This window comes from Schistocerca serialis, chromosome 11 (assembly GCF_023864345.2).
Source record: "Schistocerca serialis cubense isolate TAMUIC-IGC-003099 chromosome 11, iqSchSeri2.2, whole genome shotgun sequence".
Lineage (NCBI taxonomy): Eukaryota > Metazoa > Arthropoda > Insecta > Orthoptera > Acrididae > Schistocerca > Schistocerca serialis.
In genome coordinates this window covers 204,329,118-204,347,194 of record NC_064648.1, presented here as the reverse complement: position 1 = coordinate 204,347,194, position 18,077 = coordinate 204,329,118, and the positions used below count along the sequence as shown (strand labels likewise).

The window sequence follows — 18,077 nt, the reverse complement described above, 5'->3', positions numbered from 1 at the left end:
CTGGAGACAGGATTGAACCGTCATCCTCCCGAATGCGAGTCCAGTGTGCCAACCATTGCGCCACCTCGCTCAGTAACTGTCACCAGGAACAAGAATCAAATATTAGAAAGGGGGTAAGGCAAGGATGTGCTCTCTCTCCTCTTATATTCAGTGCTTAGATCCAGGAAGCTATAGACCAAGTTAGAGAAACTACCGAGGTGGGGATCAAAATTAATGTGCAGAAGATAGACATGCTACGTTATGGAGATGATATTGCTATAGTCATGGAGACAAAAGAAGATCTAGAGGAACTTCTCAGAACAATGAAAAAAATTCTATGCAGTCAGTTTGGAATGAGAATAAACAAGAAAAAGACTGAAGTGATGGTATGCCGTACAGGAGCAGAATATGAACCACTGAGAATGAGAATTGGAAGAGAGGAGCTGGAAGTGATACAGGAATTTACTTATCTGGGAAGCAAAATCACAAGAGATGGCAGAAGCCGGAAAGAAATTGTGTCCAGAATACAAAAGGCCAAAATTGCATTGAATCAGAGGAGGAACTTACTCACCAGCAACAACATCAGTCTGAAAATAAGGAAACGCATCATGAAAGGTTTTGTTTAGAGTGTGGTCCTATACAGATGTGAAACTTGGACAATTGGAAGAGAAGAGAGAAGACGGCTAGAGGCCCTGGACATGTGGTGCTATAGAAGGATGATGAAGATCAGCTGGAGAGACAAAATAACAAATGAGCACAGGAAACCAGATCTCTGTGAAAGCACATCCAAACAAGAAGAGACAAACTTGTAGGGCACATACTACAACACAACAAAATCTTTGGAACAATAGCAGAAGGAGCTACTGAGGAAAGGAATCGGTGGGGGCGAATAAGGATATGATACATGTGACAGATCGTGAGTGACGTTGGATGTAACACGTAAGTGGAAATGAAGAGGAAGGCAGACAGAAGAGAGGAATGGTGCTCTGCTGCAAGCCAACCTCAGGGTTGAACACTAAAAGAAGGAAGAAGACTCTTTGTAAAATTTTAACCAACTATTACTTCAAAATACAACTACCGTCTTTTGGTTCTCGGGTCATTTCGTATTACAGAATTTAATCTAATGTCCGTTTCTGAATACTGACACTCTAAAGAGCGGTTGCACAGTCCACATCGTTCTGGCTCGGCACCACTGCAGACTAGGCCACCGAGGTTTCATCATTAATGGCAGTGTAGAACAAGGGTGCCCGGATTGCAAATGAGCATTCACACTGCATCCACAAAAGGTTTGCAAAACAAATGTCACTTGTACGTCTGCTTCAACCACGGAGTGAATCACCACAGGTTTCCCGATCACTCGCTGCATGATCCTCCAACCGTCTTGCCCCATCACCTTCCCAGCCACTCCAAATCCGGTACATCATATGTCGGTACAGTCTCATGTCCACTGCTCCCTACACCGTCTGACGGGACTCTCCGAACGATTGACCTGGCAAGCCAGACTGCGTGTCGATCGCTCCGCAGTTTTCGTGCCGACAATTGTGCCCCTCTCAAATTGGCTGAAAAACTAAGGGAAATGATGTCTGACATGTCTACCTGACATGCTGTGCCTACTGACATCCTCCTCAAGTTGGGATGTGATGATCACGTGTACGAATTGTCCACTATACACAGTTTAAACAGGGTCCCCTGCCCTATTCCGGCACCACTGCAGGGTCTGCGGACACGCATATTGGCACCAATCTCAGGCCATTCGCCTATCAGAACTCATTGTACTTATTTGCACGCACACGCACACACACACACACACACACACACACACACACACAAAATCATGTTCATTGTGGAGGGACTAGCCCCCAGCAGTTGCATCTGTATAAACCCACATACCCTATGAGTGCACCAGTTTTATACATAAAATTTTATTACATTCACATTATTTATGAACTAAATTACATTAACAAATAAATTATTGTTAAATAACTTTACAATGGAAAAACTGGTACAAGCTGACCTCGGGAAAGATCAGTTTGGATTCTGTAGAAATGTTGGAACACCCTACGACTTATCTTAGAAGATAGATTAAGGAAAGGCAAACGTATGTTTCTCGCATTGGTTGACTTAGAAAAAGCTTTTGACAATGTTGACTGGAATACTCTCTTTCAAATTCTGAAGGTGGCAGGGGTAAAATATAGGGAGCGAAAAGCTATTTACAATTTGTACAGAAACCAGATGGCAGTTATAAGAGTAGAGGGGCATGAAAGGGAAGCAGTGGTTGCGAAGGGAGTGAGACAGGGTTGTAGCCTCTCCCCGATGTTATTCAATCTGTATATTGAGCAAGTAGTAAAGGAAACAAAAGAAAAATTTGGAGTAGGAATTAAAATCCATGGAGAAGAAATAAAAACTTTGAGGTTCACTGATGACATTGTAATTCTGTTAGAGACAGCAAAGGACCTGGAAGAGCAGTTGAGCAGAATGGACAGTGTCTTGAAATGAGGATACAAGATGAACACCAACAAAAGCAAAATGAGGATAATGGAATGTAGTCGAATTAAGTCGGGGATGCTGAGGGAATTAGATTAGGAAATGAGACACTTAAAGCAGTAAAGGAGTTTTGCTATTTGGGGAGCAAAATAACTGATGATGGTCGAAGTAGAGAAGATATAAAATGTAGACTGGCAATGGCAAGCAAAGCGTTTCTGAAGAAGAGAAATTTGTTAACATCGAGTATTGATTTAAGTGTCAGGAAGTCGTTCCTGAAAGTATTTGTATGGAGTGTAGCCATGTATGGAAGCGAAACGTGGACGATAAATAGTTTGGACAAGAAGAGAATACAAGCTTTTGAAATGTGGTGCTACAGAAGAATGCTGAAGACTAGATGGGTAGACCACATAACTAATGAGGAGGTACTGAACAGAATTGGGGAGAAGGGAAGTTTGTGGCACAACTTGACTAGAAGAAGGGATGGGTTGGTTGGATATGTTCTGAGACATCAAGGGATCACCAATTTAGTATTGGAGGGCAGCGTGGAGGGTAAAAATCGTAGAGGGAGACCAAGAGATGAATACACTAAGCAGATTCAGAAGGATGTAGGTTGCAGTAAGTACTGGGAGATGATGAAGCTTGCACAGGATAAAGCAGCATGGAGAGCTGCATCAAACCAGTCTCTGAACTGAAGACCACTACAACAACAATTTTACAGAAATTAAGAACAGTTATTTACATGTGGTCCACCGCTCGTGGTCTCGCGATGGCATTTTCACTTCCCGACCACGGGGTACCGGATGTGATTCCCGGCGGGGTCAGGGATTTTTCACCTGTCCCGAGATGACTAGGTGTTGTGTCATCTTCATCATCACCATTCATCCCCATTACAGTTGGAGGAAGGCAACAGCAAATCACCTCCATTAGGACCTTGCCTAGTACGGCGGGGCGGGTCTCCTGCATCATTCCCCTACGCTCTGTAAAGAAGCATGGGACTTAATTTCCATTCCATTTGCATGTGCAATGAGGCGAAGAATGCAGTAACACAGATACTGCATTATACATAGGAAAACATAGCAGATACACAAAACAAATACTGCTGATATTAGACGTACAAGTTACAGTACTTGCAGTAAGTGAAGATGATGCCGAGTCAACTATTAAATGCGGCCAAACACTGTCTGGTTTGTGGGGCCAGGACACAAAGAGTAAGCCAGTCAGCATTAGAAGATGAATTCTGTTTCTCATCATCATAAAATATACCAAGATCACAAATTCCAGGAAACTCTTCATTCAGTCTGGCAGTCAGGACATAGGTCGCATCAGCGTTTTTAATGTACGTGAAAAGTTTGAAAAGTGCATTTATTTAACCCTTTAACTGCTCTGGGCGTGTTAACGTGTGTGCCTTTGTACCTGTCCCTGTTTGCTCTGAATGTGTTTATGCGCGCCGCCATTCCTTCAACCCGGTACTCTGAATGTGTCTACACGTAGACACGTTCAGAGTACCAGGTAGAAGGACTGACCTCGGATTTTAAGGAGAATGAAGCACAGTTGCAAGACTTCGGCCCCAATAATCAATCCCACGTGAAAATATAATACGTAGTTATGACTTTCTGAAGGCACAGCTTTTAAACTTTCACGCATAGCAGTTTTTACTCACTTTACTATTCTGGAGTAACCACAAGTGCCGGAACGAAGATGATGAACACAAGAGCAGAGAAGGCAGTGAGACGACGTTTGCCAATTGTGCGTGTAGTATTACTTTTTAATTAGTAGTTATAATAAAGGGTAACATTCAACGTAGGAAAAATATATCTAAAAACAAAGATGATGTGACTTACCAAATGATAGTGCTGGCAGGTCGACAGACACACAAACAAACACAAACATACACACAAAATTCAAGCTTTCGCAACAAACCGCCGCCTCATCAGGAAAGAGGGAAGGTGAGGGAAAGACGAAAGGATGTGGGTTTTAAGGGAGAGGGCAAGGAGTCACTCCAATCCCGGGAGCGGAAAGACTTACCTTAGGGGGGAAAAAAGGAAAAAAGGACGGGTATACACTCGCACGCACACACACACACACACACACATACACACACACACACACACACACACACACATCCTCTCCCTTAAAACCCACATCCTTTCGTCTTTCCCTCTCCTTCCCTCTTTCCTGATGAGGCGGCGGTTTGTTGCGAAAGCTTGAATTTTGTGTGTATGTTTGTGTTTGTTTGTGTGTGTGTCTGTCGACCTGCCAGCACTTTCATTTGGTAAGTCACATCACCTTTTTTAGATATATTTTTAATTAGTAGTATTTATTTTGCTTTTAAAATTATTTCCGACAGTTGCGGAGTCAGAGATTCATCTTTGTGTGCTTATCGATGTATCTGCTGATGTACAACCTCTGTTTGATCCCGTTAGTCATTTTTATGTCTAATTCTTTTGTCTAGGGTCCGCTGGTTTTTGTTCTGTTCTGTTCCCGCTCTGATCAGGTACGGACGCACTGTCATGACTCTCTTTATGAATCTATGTTAAAATGTACTTATAATATAGTCAAAGTTAACTTTACTATGGTTTTCATTTATAAGTTTCAACCTCCACGTCACTTTGTTATTAATGTTTTATGATTTATGTTTTTCACATTATCATGGCTCAAAAAAAGGCACTGACGACCCATTGTTAGTGGACATATATGGCCGAACACTTCTCGCGTTCAGTCATTAATTTCAAACCGTGTATATCGCTGCACGTCCCTGAGATCGGTGCGCCAATCATTTCATTTGGACCTTGCCGCAGTTTTCACACGAGTGACCCAAAGAATGATTCGGCCCGCCGTCCACTAACAGTGACGTCGTCGTGCGACCTATACCAGTCGGACACAGGCCCCGCTTTGTTCAAATTATTGCTGGTGGTCCATGTTTTATTTTTTAATTTATACTAGCCACTTCACGCCCAAACTCGGCACAGAGCATTGCAGTTTCATCACGCTGTGCCGTCCGTATTGCGCGCAACTGCCATCTAATGGCACTTTCCAGCGCCTTTATTAATTTGGAATACTAATTTACATTTTTGATTCCCCTTTAAGGCAAGGAAACGTGTCATGCGCTGATGAGGACTGCACTACGACAGGAGCGCCCTCTAGCCGAAGAGAATATAAGCGCCGCTCCTGTCTGCCTCGGCCTAGCAGAGAGTGCTACGATAGCAGTTAATAGTGATCAATATCAATTGCTTACACGTACATCGTCTATAGTGAAGAACATTACTTTATTGCTTGTCACCCATTGCTTGCGACACTGTTGTAAATTCAAAGTTAAGTATTGTCAATCTTTTTATTTGTAATAAAAACTATTAATGTGATTTGATTGAATTGTTGTATAGCATTCACAGAACGCAGCATCCTTCAGGCATCCTATAAGCGACAAGTGGGCAGGACTGCACAAAAACATACTATATACAGATCAAAACTTGTAAAAGCTTTCCTGCCACTATATGCCTAAAATATGACAATAAGCAGATAGAAGAAGTTGAAAAAGTTAAATTCTTGGAATTACAGCTTCATAATAAATTTAACTGGGAGGAGCCTACCAAAGAGCTGCTGAAATCCCTAAACAAATCTCTTTCTGCTATACAAAAGTGGTATAAAAATTAAAAAATTCCAACTTATTATGCTTCCTTTCAGTCCATAATGCCACACAGGATTATTTTATCGAGTAAATCATCAAACCAAGCTAAAGTTGAAACTTCCTGGCAGATTAAAACTGTCTGCCCGACCGAGACTCGAACTCGGGACCTTTGCCTTTCGCGGGCAAGTGCTCTACCGACTGAGCTACCGAAGCACGACTCACGCCCGGTACTCACAGCTTTACTTCTGCCAGTACCTCGTCTCCTACCTTTGGAAGGTAGGAGACGAGGCACTGGCAGAAGTACGACTCACGCCCGGTACGCACAGCTTTATTTCTGCCAGTACCTCGTCTCCTACCTTTGGAAGGTAGGAGACGAGGTACTGGCAGAAGTAAAGCTGTGAGTACCGGGCGTGAGTCGTGCTTCGGTAGCTCAGTTGGTAGAGCACTTGCCTGCGAAAGGCAAAGGTCCCGAGTTCGAGTCTCGGTCGGGCACACAGTTTTAATCTGCCAGGAAGTTTCATATCAGCACACACTCCGCTGCAGAGTGAAAATCTCATTCTGGAAACATCCCCCAGGCTGTGGCTAAGCCATGTCTCCACAGTATCCTTTCTTTCAGGAGTGCTAGTTCTGCAAGGTTCGCAGGAGAGCTTCTGTAAAGTGTGGAAGGTAGGAGACGAGGTACTGGCAAAAGTAAAACTGTGAGTACCGGTCGTGAGTCATGCTTCGGTAGCTCAGTTGGTAGGGCACTTGCCTGCGAAAGGCAAAGGTCCCGAGTTCGAGTCTCGGTCGGGCACACAGTTTTAATCTGCCAGGAAGTTTCATATCAGCGCACACTCCGCTGCAGAGTGAAAATCTCATTCTGGAAACATCCCCCAGGCTGTGGCTAAGCCATGTCTCCACAGTATCCTTTCTTTCAGGAGTGCTAGTTCTGCAAGGTTCGCAGGAGAGCTTCTGTAAAGTGTGGAAGGTAGGAGACGAGGTACTGGCAAAAGTAAAACTGTGAGTACCGGTCGTGAGTCATGCTTCGGTAGCTCAGTTGGTAGGGCACTTGCCTGCGAAAGGCAAAGGTCCCGAGTTCGAGTCTCGGTCGGGCACACAGTTTTAATCTGCCAGGAAGTTTCATATCAGCGCACACTCCGCTGCAGAGTGAAAATCTCATTCTGGAAACATCCCCCAGGCTGTGGCTAAGCCATGTCTCCGCAGTATCCTTTCTTTCAGGAGTGCTAGTTCTGCAAGGTTCGCAGGAGAGCTTCTGTAAAGTTTGGAAGGTAGGAGACGAGGTACTGGCAGAAGTAAAGCTGTGAGTACCAGTCATGAGTCGTGCTTCGGTAGCTCAGTCGGTAGAGCACTTGCCCGCGAAAGGCAAAGGTCCCGAGTTCGAGTCTCGGTCGGGCACACAGTTTTAATCTGCCAGGAAGTTTCATATCAGCGCACACTCCGCTGCAGAGTGAAAATCTCATTCAAGCTAAAGTTTTCCGAGCCCAAAAAAGTGCAGTACAAATTATTTGTGGTGAGACCTCAAGAACCTCTTGCATAAGGCTGTTTAAGGAACTGGAGATACTAACTACAGCTTCCCAATGTATTTATTCCTTTAGGAAATTTGTCATTAAAATATATCTTTTTTCCAAACCGACAGCTCAGTTCATGGAATCAATACTAGAAATGAATAACTTTCACAAAGACTTAAAGTCACTTACTTTGGTTCAGAAAGGCGCCCACCACTATTCAGCAATACACATTTTCAGTAACATGCCAGCAGCCATTAAAAGTTTAACTAATAATAATGTTTTAGTTTGAGAAGGGTCTAAAGGATTTATTGGTGGCCAACTCTTTGTACGCCAGTGACAAATTTCTTATCAGAACCAATTGATGTGTGTATGTTATTATTAATATTACATAATGTGGATATTGCGTACAATTTGACTTCTGTACAAATTTTGTGCAGGAATGCAATCAATGTAAACAGCTGCTGTAAAATGCTTCTTATTTTATTTTTTTATCTGATGATTTGTGTGTAAAATAATATAAAAATAATCATATGCACCCATGTGTACTGAACATTTAATATTTGGTGACAAGTTTTACATCGTTTTACATGTAAATAAGCTTGATTTTTTAAAATACTGGTTCCTCATTCACAAGGAAAATTACATTTTGGATCTGTATTTTGTAAATATTTATTGTGTATTCTTGTTTTCTGATAGGTTCCACATCCCAGAGGATCTCCTCATACGGATCAATTACGATGAAAAGCACATCTAATCTAATCTTGGAGTTGAAGGAAAAAATTTTTTCTACAAAACTGTGCAATAATTACTTGTGTAAAGTTGATAACTTTTGACAATCCAGCTATTCTTAAGCAGTGTTTATACCGAGTTCAAAAACATGTTTCTGTTTACAACACTGTTTGTATATTGTTCCACCAAAATCGGCAACATGTTGACAAAAATGTTCACTCTTCATGTCCTGTCTACACTAACAACAAACATTTCTATGTACGTATTCAATCTATGTACGTATTCACATCGTCCCCTATATTGAACTGGCAGCGAGCATTCCACATTGTGTTTTCACATCGAGACCCACACTATGACAAGTGAAGAGGAAGAATTAATGACGTGTGGTACAGCATTACTAACATTTGACGAAATTAGCCGGTAAAGAAAAAGACGTAATCATTATTGGTGCACAAGAACATAGGGGGAAGTGGGGTAACAGTGGATACCTTAACTTTTAATTCATATAAATTATTTTCAATGATCAAACACAATGAAAATTCCAGGCTGGAATATCAACAATAATATGAAAAGATAGAGTGTTACTCACCCACAAAGATGACATGTTGAATTGCCACCGGCAGAATAAAAGGACTAACACTCAGTGAAATGGACAAGAATCAGGACCTCGAACTAATGTGGGGAAACATCCAGAGCTCAGTTAGGGATACAGCAAAGGAAACACTCATGGGAAACCCAGTGGGCAAGAAGATCTGGTTTGGAAAGGAATGTGCAGATGCCCTGGAAAGGAGAAAGGAAGCCAGGAACAAATGGCTGAAGGGGACAAATCTGGCACAGGCCAAAGCACAATTTGAGGAGGTCCGAAAGGCTACACAAGCAATTCTGAGAAGAGCAAAGAGGAAATACATAAGGAACATCATCACTGAAGCAGAAACAGACTTCAGAGGACAAAAGTCTAGGGAAATGTTTCTGAGGGTGAAGTACCTCTGCAAAGGTCACCAGGCCAAGCAGAAATTTGTCAAAGATTCCCGTGATAAGATCCTGACGAACGATAGGGACATAGCTGAGAGATGGAAAGAGTACTTTCGACAGCTGCTTAATTGTGATGAACCCGAACTGCAGTTTGATTTCCAGTACCCAATTACAGCCGATGCAGACTATCCCCCACCTACCCTGGATGAGATAAAAACCAGAATCAGACACCTTAAACAGAATAAGAGTCCGGGTGAAGATGGAATACAGGCTGAAATCATCCTGGCAGGAGGAGAGAAACTTGCAGAAAAAATACACCGACTGATACAGGCAATATGGGCCAAAGAAGAACTACCAGGAGAATGGAAAACAGCTCTGATTTGTCCAATACATAAGAAGGTGACAAACTGAAATGTGACAACTATCGAGGAATCGCCCTGCTTAACGTCTGATATAAGATCCTGTCCAATTGCCTCATACATAGAATTCAGCCAGTGGCAGAATCGGTGATTGGGGAGTACCAGGGAGGTTTCCGGCCAGGACGGTCAACAGTAGATCACATCTTCAGTCTCCGGCAGCTAACTGAGAAACTGGGTGAATATGGTAAAGATTTGCATATTTTATTCGTTGATTTTAAGAAGGCCTACGATTGCATACATCGCAAGAGCCTGCTCAACTGTTTAAGGGAGTTTGGCATAGTAGAGAAACTCATCAATCTGATAAAGATCTGTCTGGTTGGTTGGTTTGGGGAAAGAGACCAGACAGCGAGGTCATCGGTCTCATCGGATTAGGGAAGGACGGGGAAGGAAGTCGGCCGTGCCCTTTGAAAGGAACCATCCTGGCATTTGCCTGGAGCGATTTAGGGAAATCACGGAAAACCTAAATCAGGGTGGCCGGACGCGGGATTGAACCGTCGTCCTCCCGAATGCGAGTCCAGTGGATCTGTCTGAACGAGACACATGCAAAGGTGAAGATGGGAAATTGCGTAACTGAGGAGTTTGAAATTGTGACAGGACTCAGGCAAGGAGATGGGTTGTCCCCTATCCTGTTCAACTTTGCCCTCGAGAAGATCGTACGCGAGACCTTCCAAGAGAACGAAGGGATTGAAATCGAAGGAAAGAGACTGGCATACTTAGCCTATGCAGACGACATCTGTTTACTCTCTAGGTCGGAAGAGGAGTTGGAGCAAATGACCAAAGCACTAAAGGAGGCTGCCAGCAAATTTGGGCTAAACATAAACGAAGCTAAGACAGAGTACCTCGTCATGACGCGTGGTCATTGTCAGACTGCTGATCATCTACAATCACTGCAGGTTGGGGACCAGTCCTACAAGAGAGTGCAAGAATTCAAATACCTAGGGGCACTTTTCACTGAGAACTCGTCATGTCAAGCAGAGATCAATGCCAGAATACAAACAGGAAACCGATCTTACCACAGCCTAGCGCAACTGCTTTGGTCCAAATCTCTCTCCAGACAGTTCAAGATTTGACTGTACAAAACCCTGATCCAGCCTGTTATTCTATATGGCTGTGAGACATGGAGTATCCGGAAATAGGACATCCATAAGCTCCTCGTTTTTGAGAGAAAAGTGCTTCGGAAGATCTTCGGTCCAGTTCCGGATGTAGATACAGGGGAATGGAGGATCAGATACAACCGAGAGCTTGAGGAACTATACCAGCAGCCAAACATAGCAGGAACTGTCAAAGCCAAACGAACGCAGTGGGCCGGCCATGTGGCCCCGATGGAGGATCACAGATGGCCTCGGAAGCTCCTGGATTTCACACCTACAGGAAAGAGACCGCCGGGGAGACCAAAGAAGTGTTGGAGGGATGGACTCCACGAAGATTTAAACCAAGTGTCAATAGATGTGGACGAATGGCGGATAGCAGTGATGGACAGAATACAGTGGAGGAGGAAACTTGTAGAGGCGTGCAGTCCACTGGGCCTGATCACCTAGTAGTAGTAGTAGTAGTAGCAACTGGACTTGTAGCATATGCGAACAATGTACGGATGTCTGGCTACATGTCCCATGTCTGTTGCTGTCTTCTGTTGTCAGTTTCTAGAATCATTTCAAAAGAAAAATTAACATCTTCTGTCATGAGTGGCAGAGCTGTGTCATCAAAGACTTATTTATCAGTTTTGTTTTAGCCTATCTAGTGTTTCTAACTGTCATTTTTTGCTTCTTCACATTCTTTACAACTTGGCCCTTTTGGTTCTAACACCACAAGAAAATTATTTTGGATTTGTTTCCTCTGTCGCTTTCCTGCCTTTTTCTTGAGGCTCAAAATCTTTTTTACATGGAGAGGTGGTCACTACTACAGTTTTGCTGATTTTCTTTGCACTTTCTTCCGAATCAGCCTCTGTTGGAGGATACATTTGAAGCATTTGTGACAGAGAGAATGACAATGGAGTACCGAAAGTCGCAGCAACCGTAACCAATCTGACCGATTTCATTTCTGAAGTCCCAGGAATGGCTACCATATTGGTAACTAAGGTTCTAATACCCTCACCTCATGGTGCTTTGCCTTGTGATTCTCTTTTCTTCTTTTAACAATTGTTGGCCCAGTTTTGTCCCAACCTGTGTACCTGGTTTTGCTCCACAGTGCTAAACTGGAGAAAAACGTCAATGGAAAGTTAGCATTCACATTCTGTACATCATACTAACACTGAAGAACTTGCTTGATTAAAATAATGTCTACCTATTTCTTATAGTGTATTGTTTCTATTCAAATTGCTGCTCCAAGTATCAAAATTGGAGAAAATTTCAGTAAAACTTTCAAAAGTTACGGAAGGGAAAAGAACGTGTGCCTACCCTCAATTCACTGACAATGCAGCTGCTAGTAGTTCCAAATGTTCTCAGACCAATGGCAGCAGTGTAATAGTCCCAGAGATCTGGAAGTACCTAGTTTGGCCCATATACCCAGTTCTACCCTGCTCTCCCCTATTGTAGATTGTTGTTTGTTATTGTGGTCTTCAGTCCTGAGACTGGTTTGATACAGCTCTCCATGCTAGTCTATCCTGTGCAAGCTTCTTCATCTCCCAGTACCTACTGCAACCTACATCCTTCTGAATCTGCTTAGTGTATTCATCCCTTGTTCTCCCTCTACGATTTTTACCCTCCATGCTGCCCTCCAATGCTAAATTTGTGATCCCTTGATGCCTCAGAACATGTCCTACCAACCAATCCCTTCTTCTAGTCAAATTGTGCCACAAACTTCTCTTCTCCCCAATCCTATTCAATACCTCCTCATTAGTTATGTGATCTACCCACCTTATCTTCAGCATTCTTCTGTAGCACTACATTTCGAAAGCTTCTATTCTCTTCTTGTCCAAATTAGTTATCGTCCATGTTTCACTTCCATACATGGCTACACTCCATACAAATACTTTCAGAAACGACTTCCTGACACTTAAATCTATACTCGATGTTAACAAATTTCTCTTCTTCAGAAACGATTTCCTTGCCATTGCCAGTCTACATTTTATATCCTCTCTACTTCGAACATCATCAGTTATTTTACTCCCTAAATAGCAAAACTCCTTTACTACTTTAAGTGTCTCATTTCCTAATCTAATTCCCTCAGCATCACCCGACTTAATTTGACTACATTCCATTATCCTCGTTTTGCTTTTTTTGATGTTCATCTTATATCCTCCTTTCAAGACACTGTCCATTCCGTTCAACTGCTCTTCCAAGTCCTTTGCTGTCTCTGACAGAATTACAATGTCATCGGCGAACCTCAAAGTTTTTACTTCTTCTCCATGAATTTTAATACCTACTCCGAATTTTTCTTTTGTTTTCTTTACTGCTTGCTCAATATACAGATTGAATAACATCGGGTAGAGGCTACAACCCTGTCTCACTCCTTTCCCAACCACTGCTTCCCTTTCATGCCCCTCGATTCTTATAACTGCCATCTGGTTTCTGTACAAATTGTAAATAGCCTTTCGCTCCCTGTATTTTACCCCTGCCATCTTCAGAATTTAAAAGAGAGTATTCCAGTTAACATTGTCAAAAGCTTTCTCTAAGTCTACAAATGCTAGAAACGTAGGTTTGCTTTTCTTAATCTTTCTTCTAAGATAAGTCGTAAGGTTGTAGATTATGTGGTGGAAATGACATGTTGTGTCAGCTGCATTTGGAAGACCATTCAGGTTTGTATTATTTCATTGGGATGTTGCCAGCCAATTTTGTAATCCTGATGAATATTTTAGGTCAGCTGTTTCAAAGAAAGTCACAAACTTCAGAAAAGCAATTCTTGTAAAGCAAAGACTTACTGTTACTACTATTTTTTGTCAACAAAGAGATCCCCCCCCCCCCTCAACCAACCATATCTCTAATAGTTCCTGCAGTTTGTGAAACTTGGACTGAAGAATTATCTTAATTCAGTTATGTTACTAGTGCTGAAACATACTCTGTCCTACAAGACATGGTCAATATTCTGGAATATAACAGAAACAATAATTCATAGCAAAAAAGTGTAATAAACATGGGCTCTAAAATGAATAGCTAAATAACTACGAGCTCTTGTTCATCTTCACTACAGCGAAACATCTCTTCTGGTGAAGAAGAGCTCATACATATATGAAGTAATCTACAAGTAAATAGCATAGTTATCACCCCCACCCCCATGAACTGTGGACTTGCCATCGGTGCAGTGGCTTGTGTGCCTCAGCGATACAGATAACTGTACCGTAGGTGCAACAACAATGGAGGGGTATCTGTTGAGGGACCAGACAAACATGTAGTGGAAGAAGCCTTTTCATTAGTTGCAGGGGCAACAGTCTGGATGACTGACTGATCTGGCCTTGTAACATCGACTAAAACGGCCTTGCTGTGCTTGTACTGTGAATAGATGAAAACAAGGGAAAAAACAGCCGTAAACTACTGTTTACAACTTGTATAGAAAGGCAGTTGCAAGATCAAGGGGCAAGGAAGGGAAGCAGTGGTTGAGAAGGGAGTGAGACAGGGTTGTAGTTTATCCCCAGTGTTATTCAATCTGCGAACTAAGCAAGCAGTAAAGGATGCCAAAGAAAAGTTTGGAGAAGGAACTAAACTTCAAGGATGGATAACATTTGCCAATGTAATTCTGTCAGTTACAGCAAAGGACTTGCAAGAGAAGCTGAATGGAATGGAAAGTGTCTTGAAAGGTGGATATAAGATGAACACCAATAAAAGGAATACAAGGATAATGGAATGTAGTCAAATTAAATCAGATGGCACTGAGGGAATTAGATTACGAAATGAGACACTTAAAGTAGTGGATGAGTTTTGGCATTTGGGCAGCAAAATAACTGATGTTAAAGGTTTTGATAATGTCAAACACAACTTAAAATGTGGGAATTAATGTAACTCGGAATCATTAATGAGAAGAAGGCATTGTATTACGAGAATATGACTTTTGTCGGGACCAACGAGAATGAACGTAAAATGTGAGAAAATGTAAAATGCGGGAATGAAAAAACATGGCTTTGCTGTATGTGCAACTTATGAGAAACTGGATGAACCATGAACTTACCACTGTTCCTAACCACTACTTCATACTTATTTACATGTTCATTTATATTTCCAACTGAGAGTAGAAAGATTAGACTGCTGTTAAACAGTCTGGAGATATAAACAGTCCCCCAGTTGGATCTCTCGGGTGACAGCTGTTGGCAAAATTATGAAAATGCAAAGTAATATAAAGAGAACTGCAGCTTGGAAAGTACAAATTTGAAAATTACAGACAGTGGAAAGGGAATATCAGTGAACTAAAATTGGGATATTAGGATTAGCAAAGACTGGAAAGGCAGTGGGCACTTCAAAACACCTAATGGCAACACAATATATGAGTTGAATGGGGTTGCCTTGTTAGTGCACAAGAGCGAGAATGCCTCAGTGACCGAAAACAAGCATGTCAGTGACACAATAATACTAGTATTATTCTATCCTTTTCATAATATTGTTACATTCCATCCTAGATTTTCCATTGTTAGAATAATACTAGTGAAATTATACGCTAAACATTGCAGGCTAAAGGTAATACAGGCATATGCACCAACTTCAACAGCAAATGATAAAGAGTTACATGAATTTTATGAATCTCTTTCCGACTGCCTACAGTCATTACTCAAAAAGGAAGTTACCACACTGCAAGAAGATTTTAATGCTAGGGTAGGGAAGTTGAATTCATCAAGTAATGGTTTAGCCAAAGGAAATTATTGTGTAAATAGACTGATTAAGTTCTGTCAGGAAATTAAGTTTGTTATAATATCACCTGCTTCCAATACCATCCACAAGGAGTGCTGACTGTGGTTCTGACCGTCAACTTCTATGCCTTTAACTGAGAATGAAACTGTCAAAATGTAAAGGGACCCCCTCCAAAAGCAAGAAGAATAGAGCAACGGTTGAAATTGAAATTTTTAGGAATTCAGTCTAAGAAACGCTTTTGACTGATCTGTAGAGAAATGGGATTTGCTGAAGGAGACATTAATTAAAACAACTGAGGAAGCAGTCAAGGATAGCAAAAAAGTGATAAATAAAAATAACAGGCTTACTGACGAAACCTTAGAAATCACCGAGAGCAGGAAAGTACTGAAGATGAGAGGATTACAGGCAAGTCAGCAGTACAAGTTATTGGTGTTAATACAGAGAAGCTTCCAAAGAGACAAAAATGATTACATCAATGAAATACGTGAAAGAATTGAGAAATTCTGGGATTGCAGTGATACCAAGTGCATGTTCAATGAAGTTAAAAAAACTAACAAGATCCCTGAAACTGGGAACACAGGTGGTAGAAGATCAAGACGGCACACCTCTAACCAACATAGAACTAGCTGCTGAGAGGTGGAGAGCATAACGCAACAAGTTATACATGGATAAAAATGGAAAACTTTGTCTGAAAAACTAAAGCTAAATTGAAAAATAATAAAGCACTTGAGCCTGACCTTATTACTGCTGAAATAATCACAGCATCTGGAGATTTTGGTTTGGAAATCATGCATCAAATACGCTCATGCTCATAAATTAAGGATAATTGCAGAATGTGGTGCCACTACACAAAACTGGCGCTAATAGCATTGGCACATAGGGAACACACACGACACAAATCTGTAAGTCCACGGTATTGGTGATAAATTGAGAAAACCGTCCCAAAACACATGTGCTACAAAACGCCACTGTTTCCTGCGCATGTACCCCGACATCAGTATGGGATATGATCACCGTGCACACGTACACAGGCCGCACAACGGGTTGGCATACTCTGGATCAGGTGGTCGAGCAGCTGCTGGGGTATAGCCTCCCATTCTTGCACCAGTGCCTGTCGGAGCTCCTCAAGTGTCGTAGAGATTCGAAGATGTGCAGCGATACGTCGACCGAAGAGCATCCCAGACGTGCTCATTGGGGTTTAGGTCTGGAGAACAGGCAGGCCACTCCATTCGCCTGATATCTTCTGTTTCAAGGTACTCCTCCACGATGGCAGCTCTGTGGGGCTGTGCATTATCATCCGTCAGGAGGAAGGTGGGACCCACTGCACTCCTGAAAAGGCGGACATACTGGTGAAAACTGATGTTCCGATACACCTGACCTGTTACAGTTCCTCTGTCAAAGACATGCAGGGTGTACGTGCACAAATCATAATCCCACCCCACACCATGACATCCGTACAGGTCCCTTTTGAGGACATTAAGGTGTTGGTATCTGGTTCCTGGTTCACGCCAGATGAAAACCCAGTGAGAATCACTGTTCAGACTATACCTGGACTCGTCCGTGAACATAACCTGGGACCACTGTTCCAATGACCATGTACTGCGTTCTTGACACCACGCTTTACGGGCTCTCCCGTGACCAGGGGTCAGTGGAATGCCCCTTGCAGGTCTCCGGGTGAATAAACCATGTTTGTTCAGTCATCTGTACACTGCGTGTCTGGAGACAACTGTTCCAGTGGCTGCGGTAAGGTCCCGAGCGAGGCTACCTGCAGTACTCCGTGGCCGTCTGCGGACACTGATGGTGAGATATCGGCCTTCTTGTGGTGTTGTACACTGTGGACGTCCCGTACTGTAGCGCCTGGACACGTTTCCTGTCTGCTGGAATCGCTGCCATAATCTTGAGATCACACTTTGTGGCACACGGAGGGCCCATGCTACGACCTGCTGTGTTTGACCAGCCTCCAGTAGCCCTAGTATTCTACCCCTCACAACGTCATCAGTATGTGTTCTTTGAGCCATTTTCAACGCACAGTCACCATTAGCACATCTGCACGCTTACTCACTGCACCATACTCTGCAACATGCACCAATAAACCTCTGCGTATGTGGACTGCTGCCAGCGCCACCGTGCGATGACCGCAGGTCAAATGCACCGCACAGTCGTACCCTGAGGTGATTAAACCCGCAAACCGCCCACCGGAGCGTTGTTTCACCATGTATCAGCATTATCCTTTATTTATGAGCATGAGTATGTAAGAGCATGCGGAATAATGGGTCATGGCTAGACCACAAGACCATACCGGTAATGATTTCATTCCATAAGAATGGAAATGTGCAGCACTGTGAGAACTTCAGAACCATTTCATTAATTTCACATGCCAGCAAGAGTCTTCTAAATGTCATCCATGAATGGTTGAAAAGCTACTTAGATAAAGACATGCCACCAGAGCAAGCTGGGTTTGTGCATAATAAAGGAACAAGAGAGAAGATTCTCAATCTCAGACAGCAGACCCATTTAGTTCTCTGTTTCTTGGACTATAGCAAGGCTTTTGAATGTGCTCGATGGAAAGAACTGTGGAGCATACTAGCAG

The 18,077-nt window shown here is 42.6% G+C and overlaps 1 non-coding gene across 1 annotated transcript; it reads right to left on the bottom strand.

The window, feature by feature from the left end:
- Window positions 1-6,227: 6,227 nt before the first annotated feature.
- On the bottom strand, window positions 6,228-6,302 carry Trnas-cga (transfer RNA serine (anticodon CGA)). The gene has a single exon. It is a non-coding gene; the product is annotated as a tRNA-Ser (tRNA).
- Between the last annotated feature and the right edge of the window lie 11,775 nt (window positions 6,303-18,077).